Source organism: Symsagittifera roscoffensis, chromosome 7 (genome assembly GCF_963678635.1).
Source record: "Symsagittifera roscoffensis chromosome 7, txSymRosc1.1, whole genome shotgun sequence".
Taxonomy (NCBI): Eukaryota; Metazoa; Xenacoelomorpha; order Acoela; family Convolutidae; genus Symsagittifera; species Symsagittifera roscoffensis.
Genome location: NC_087068.1, coordinates 22,510,830 through 22,517,724, shown reverse-complemented (window position 1 = coordinate 22,517,724; position 6,895 = coordinate 22,510,830).

Sequence of the window (6,895 nt, the reverse complement as noted above, 5' to 3'; positions counted from 1 at the left end):
TTAACTTGGGGAACAAAAAAAATACATACCCGTATGCGTTGATCGATTTTCAAAACTCCCATCGGCACAAATAACATCAAGCACATCTGCCAAATCGGTCATAAATTTTCTTAGAAAATACATATCTTTGCATGGAATACCCAGAACTATTAGAGCGGACCAAGGGTCGGGATTTATTTCCAAGAAAGTCAAAACATCAACGTCATATTCATTCCAGTGGGTGACCATAGAGCTACGGGTCTGGTCGAGCGACTAATTAGAACAATTAAAAAACGACTAATGGTTATGGCACAAAAAAATCAGAAACCTTCCTTAGAAATTGCATTACTAAAGATCATAAAATGCTTAAGAACAGTAACACAACAATCACTTAACTGCTCCCCCTTTGAAGCACACTTCGGTAGATCACCAAACACGATTTGGCATAATTTAGTTAAACTACCATCGTCAAGAAACCTGGATTGTAACAAAACACTTATGTATAAAAAAAGGACAAAAACTAATGTGCCGGGACAGACGACATGACTAGGATGCCCCTGATGACATTGAAGACGGACACCTGGACGAAGAATCATCATCATCAGACGATATATCTACTGCATTAGATATGTACCCACAAGCTCCGGTTCCCCTGTCAAAGTTCTCTCTCGCGCAGAGAAAAGAAAAGCTCTAGGTGTGGAAAATCTCGTCTTGAGTAACCCGTCGGGTAAGACCCTTATCTATAGAAAAGTACAAGATAGAAGGAAGGACGGACCATACTATAAAGAACTAAAGAAGAAATAGTAAGGGAATCGGATCATACAATTGCGCTTAAAAACGGGAAAACAATTCGTAAATCTGATTTAGATGTGAAAAGACCCTCTGCACCGAAAAAAAATAATCCTCGCAAGAAAAATCAACTCGTCAAGTTTTATGCCACCAAAGGACCCAGGAAAGTCACGAAACCATCGAGAAATGTTGGATTTAAGAGCTCCAAGTTTACACGAAAGAAGAGAAACTTACAGGCAAATTTTGAAAAACTGGATATCGCACGATGAAACGCGGCAATGAACAGCTCGAGGGAAACACTGCTTCGAGAGGAAGAGGAGGAGACAAAACGTTTAAGGTACCCTATTGGCCTAGAATGTATCCAGGAAGCAAGCCCGCCGGGCCAACCAATCCGTCTGCAAAAATGAACACACTCGAAATATCTTTGACAAACCCACCTGAAAAGATATCTGATGACGATACCAGCGACCTTATCTTACTTAAAGATCTGAAACCATTAGTTACAGAAATATTAGAAAACCGACAAGACAAGTCAGCGCAAGAATTAACTAATTTCAAGCAGGAAATGCCCCGAAAAAACGAAGGAGCAAAAGGTTTGTCATACGCCGATTGACCTAGATACAGGGGCCAATAATTCCGACCAACGCGCGACCTCACCACTTATTCAGTTAGACAGCCACGATGAATCTGACAAAAATCTACCAGAACGAACCACCACAAGCCAAGAACCAGAGTCAACCAACTCAACAACTTATCAGCCCATAGAGCCGCATACAAAGATGTACACAGAGAACCTTTCAAAGAACCTTAACCCTACCCAGAGCTCATCAAAACCTAAACTAACGGGTATGGCTTAGCGGAAAGCCTCTTCGCCTCTGAATATCGCCGCCTCCAAGTAAATTGTCCGATATTCATATTCGCCACAATACCAGACAGATTCGGACCAGACAACCACCGTCGTTATTCGGAGAGAGAGTATTCACTAGCCTTGTAGAAACCTCGGACGATAGACCAGGAGAACACATGTCAACCTACGTTACAACCCACCATCTACTACAACTTTAGAAGCTATCACAATAGAGTCAGCAAGCCACCAGATAGATGTCGTCGACCTTACTTCGCCCTCAATTTCTTCCTCACAACAACCGACCGTAGTTAACTTCACGGAAGCGGAACCGACCCGATAGACAAAATAAAGCCATTTCTTACCCTCTCACCACTCCGTTCTCCTAAGAAAGTCCAATTCAAACCGGAAGTGCGGAAGACTGAATTTAACCCATCGGGTCTACCCTCCGAACCTGCAGATGCTGTAGAGACGCCTATACTGTACAATCCTGACTGTCTTAATACTACTTCAATCATTGCAGCAATAGAGCTACTGGGACGACCTATGACTTTCGATGAACTTGTGTATAAACTCCGCGTAATCATAAACTTTCTTTTCAGTCAAAAACTTTAACTCTTTCTGATGTCATTTTCTTTTCTTTTCTCTCTCACTCCGCTAACTTTAGATTATTACCTTGAAGTAAATTTCAAAAAACTAGCTCATTTGCAAAGGTAGAGCTTTATGTCGATTAACCATTTACCTACATTAACATCACTCTAGTTGTTGTTCAACTTATTTTCGGGTTCTGGTAGTCAAATGATATTATACCGAATTACTCTAGTGCTAGATACTTCTCCGATTGGTCGACATCCTTGGGCCCTTTTGTTGTTCCGTTAATTCACCCCCTTGCCTTAGCATACTACTTGTGGCACCCCCTTGCCTTAGCATACTATTTGTGGGTGAAAAGTATATGTTAACTTAATTTAAATTTTCGCGGGGAATGTCAAAAGGATATAACTGTTAGCGACCTTTTAATCTTTATGTTGCTTATTCGCTTATGTCAATTAGTTAACATCTGCCAAAAGCGCAAAGACTTTTGGCATATCTGAAGTTGGAGTTATTATTCGTTTCTATTGCAACCAATCTCGTTATCTAAACCAATCTTAATTCAACGTTTTAACTCCCTTTTATTCTCTTAGCGTAGTCTTAATAAACCCCGTCTTTTAATCTAGTCTTAGATAAAAGTCTACTATCCGGTCCAAAAGTCTACTAAAAGTCTTAAAGTCTACTATCTTAATCCAACTTTTTAACACGCCCATAATAACTTTTCTAAACTGGCTGTTATTTCTTCGTGTGCCAACTGAAGTGGCTGCTCTGGTTGAATGTGAAACTACACACTTTGCACTCGAATGCAAGCACAGTAGTGCAAGCTAACGAACAGAACATAGGACAGAATTAACGAAATCGAAAAAAAAAACATTTTGGGAAAATTATGAAAATAGCTTCAGACAAACAATAGAAAACCAGAACCAAGATTATTAGATAAGCTTTTAGTATTTAACGAGCAAATACTACGCCGACAAAAAGTAGGTAGACACATAGCTAGTTGGAACAGACAGTTGGAAAGAGTCATGTACGCAAGGAAGCAAAAAAAACACTGACTTGTTTTTTTTTAACTTCAATTTTCGAATTTCACAAAAAATATATGGCTGTAAGGCCCTTTGAATTTGAAAAAAACAACTGTTTTTGACGCTTTTTTGATGAAAAATAACCCAAATTGAGAAAACTGGATCAATTGGTAAACTTTTTATTCCGCTGGGAAATCTGAAAACTAAATTCCACATTTGAAACTAGAAGTCGATCACGTTTTTTGCAGGGCTGTCATATTGTTAACTAAAACGTTTTTAACATGTTAACATGTTAATTATATGAAAAAAACACGTTAAAAACAAAATTGAGTTTTAAAATCACTCATTGAGTTGTTTAAAGAGAAAAGCCAGCTTTCCAGCCTTCTCGACGCCCAAAGAACTTCGGAGTTTTCCATAAGTGAGTCCGAGAGTTGAGAAACACCGCTCCAATCCTGCACTGGAGGAGATAGCATTGGCCAGTGTCGATGCATAGTCGACCAATTCTTTCGAGAATCCCAGTCGAAGTCCACTTCTCCACCAAGCTTCACTCTCGACCTTTTTGTAACCCTCAGCAAAAAGGTATTCGTTATAGGGAGGAACTTTTGCCATGTAATTTGTGAGCTCCGGCATGATATTTTCACCAGCCGTTTCACGGATGTAGTCGATGGCTTGTCTTGTTTCATCCGGATTCTGGTCCTCTCCGGCATACTTGTGACTTGAACAAGATATTCTGTTGTGTGACTTTCTCCAATAGTACTCATCGTGTTCACTAGATAACATTTGCCACAATGATAAAAGCTGACACCGAGAACAGGTTCATTGGTCAATGTCGACCAACCATCGATAGCAAGTGTGACGTTGGAGCCCGACACCATTCGCTTCACTTTCGTTTGTTCACTTGCATAAATTTCGTCCAGTAACTCTCCACCAATCCTTCGGCGATCTGGAACAGTTGTTCCTGGTCGCAGAAATTGGACAAGCTTCGCGAGATGCTTGTTTGACGCGGCATTAAACGGAGTGTTGGTTGCGATGAAATATCGAGTCACAAGGATATCGCTCTCATGCTGCCTCGTGGGATTAGTGGAGATGACATTGAGAGCTGTCTGTCTCTTCTTTGGAGCCGGCGGAGCAGATGATGTTGTAGTGGCAGAAGATGTGGATTGCTCCTGGATGTCATCGTCATCGTCCACATTCCGGCAATCCCTCATGTGCTTCTCCATGCGTGCCGCATTGTTCACAACCTCAAAACCGCAGGTCTTGCATTTGGCCCGTTCAACGCCGCCAACGATAATCTCTTTGAAGCTGTACCACACGTCTTTCTTCTGCCGCGGCATGACACAATCTGAAATAAATATTTGTTAGTGTATGACGCATGCTGTTAGTACATCATGTGTTAAAAACAATGGTACCAATAGGTGTTATTAACATGTTAAATATAGGTCTGTTAATAACACCTTGTTAATAACATGACAGCCCTGGTTTTTTGTGAATTTTATACATCCGCTGATTGACAAAGGAGTTTGCCTTCCGTTCAAGTGTGCTTATAAACAAGTAAAATGAAGTAAACTTATAACAATCTAAATGTCAAACCACGAAAAATAAAATTTGTTCATGAACAAAATTTAACTTTTTCCCAAAAAAAAATCACCAAGACCTATATAAGAGTATTCACAACGTTCATGACTCTTAAACATATACAACGTCAAAGCTATTTACTAAATTACAGGAGTGAAACAAATACACTTGCATCTACAATAAAAAGTGCTGTCAGAACAAAAAACTTACCAATATGGCAATTGAACCGTTAAAACAAGCAGAGAAACGCAAGTCTGACAATTTCCATTTCCCAAAAATTCAATTTCAAGCACAATGAAAAAAGGAAGGTTCAGCCGGGGGTCGAACCGCATACCTTAGGGCACAAAAGCAAACGCGTTGCCTCTAGGCCATGTGGGAAGGGGTCTCGAATTTGCTATGGTTCATAAACAAAGCAAAGTCACAATTTCTTAAACTTGCAAAAAAAATTATTTACGGGAAAAAAATCAAATTCCCGGTTACAAACAAGACAAAGACACTGGCTCTCGCAATTGCAATTCTTTAAATTTTATTTTTAGGAATGATGCTTGGAGGAACAAAGACGACGATATGGTGAGTCACGAGATCAACTGGTGGCAGTTTGGAAGTACGAGCGCAGGCTGTGTCCTTTTCAACGCCAAAGCATTCAATGCAGATGGTCACATGTCTAGCGCATACGCCACGTCCTCTGACTGTTTTGAGGAAATCAATGTTATTTGCGAGATCGATCCAACCAGGCCATTTTTAAACGAAGACAATTTTTGAACGCTTATTCTTAGCATTATAAAAAATACTGTGGTCACGGAAAACGGAACTTTCAAAATGGCATGTTTTTTAAAAAAAAAAACCTCTTACTTAATGTAGTACCATTGTGTTGTATGTTGTGCTAATGTTACTAACCTTGGTTTTTTTCTAACCTAACTCGCAAATTGAATTGTTCAAAGTGTTCACTTATTTAGAAATTGCATAGCATGTTCTTTGTTTTATTTGTCACCAGAGTTTGAATAGTACCTATAAAGCTTCCGTGGCTGAGTGATTAGGGTGTGAAACTCTTAATCTCAAGGTCGCAGGCTTGCATCTCAGACGTAGCCGAGTTTTTTTGCTAATTCGAGGCTTATTTAAACTTTTTCGTATTGCACTTTTTAGAGTTACTTTTTTGTCGTGTTATCGCTAGTGTTTGCGAAGCAAGGCTTCACCTCTGTGTAAAAAACTAATTTTACAAACGTCAAGCATAGCCTTTAAAAACCTCGTCATTCGATATTGATAAATTGAAACGTTTGAGCAGATAAAATGAAACGTTTGAGCAGCCACTAAGACGACAACGAACAATGGTAAGACCCCATTGAGCAGCCGAAAATTTTTTAAAAATGCCATCAGAAAATGATGTCAAAAATTTCCAAGAATTAAATTTTAAAATATTGAAATTTGCAACACAAACTGACCTTTATTTCTCGAAAAACAACCACGACGCAAATTTGGAAAGAACACAAATAAGCCGAAACCACTTAGGCCGAATAAAGCTTTTGAGCGAAAAACGAACGAAAAGGAAAACTAAGAAAAGCATACGTCAGGGCCTTTAATTTTACAAATTCTAGGGGTAAATCAAAAACACTCGCATCTACGATTAAAAGCGGCGACAGCACGATAAAATTCACCGATGTGGCAACCAAGCCGACAAAACATAAGCAGACAAACGAAAGTCCGAAAGTTCAATTTTTCCCTAAAAAATTCAATTTTATACATATTGAAAAAGGGACTCGAACCCCAGACTTTATGGTACAAAGGCAACTGCGTTACCTCTAGGCTAAGTGGGAAGCAGTCTCGAAGTTGTTGAGCTTACCAAAAAATACAAATTGCATTTTAAACAAAAAACGGGAAACCAGCCGATACAAATAGGGACGAAAAACGAACTTTAACTTGAAAAACTCAATTACTACCCAAACAGAGAAATCGGTTTAATTGAACTTTTAAAAACTTGAGCCTGTCAGCCTGCAAGCATATCACAATGACGTCAAAAAGTGTAAGAAAAATTGTTTACGGGGAAAAAAGCCTACTTCCCGATTACAAGACACTTGCTCTCGCCAGTGTAATAAGAAAATCG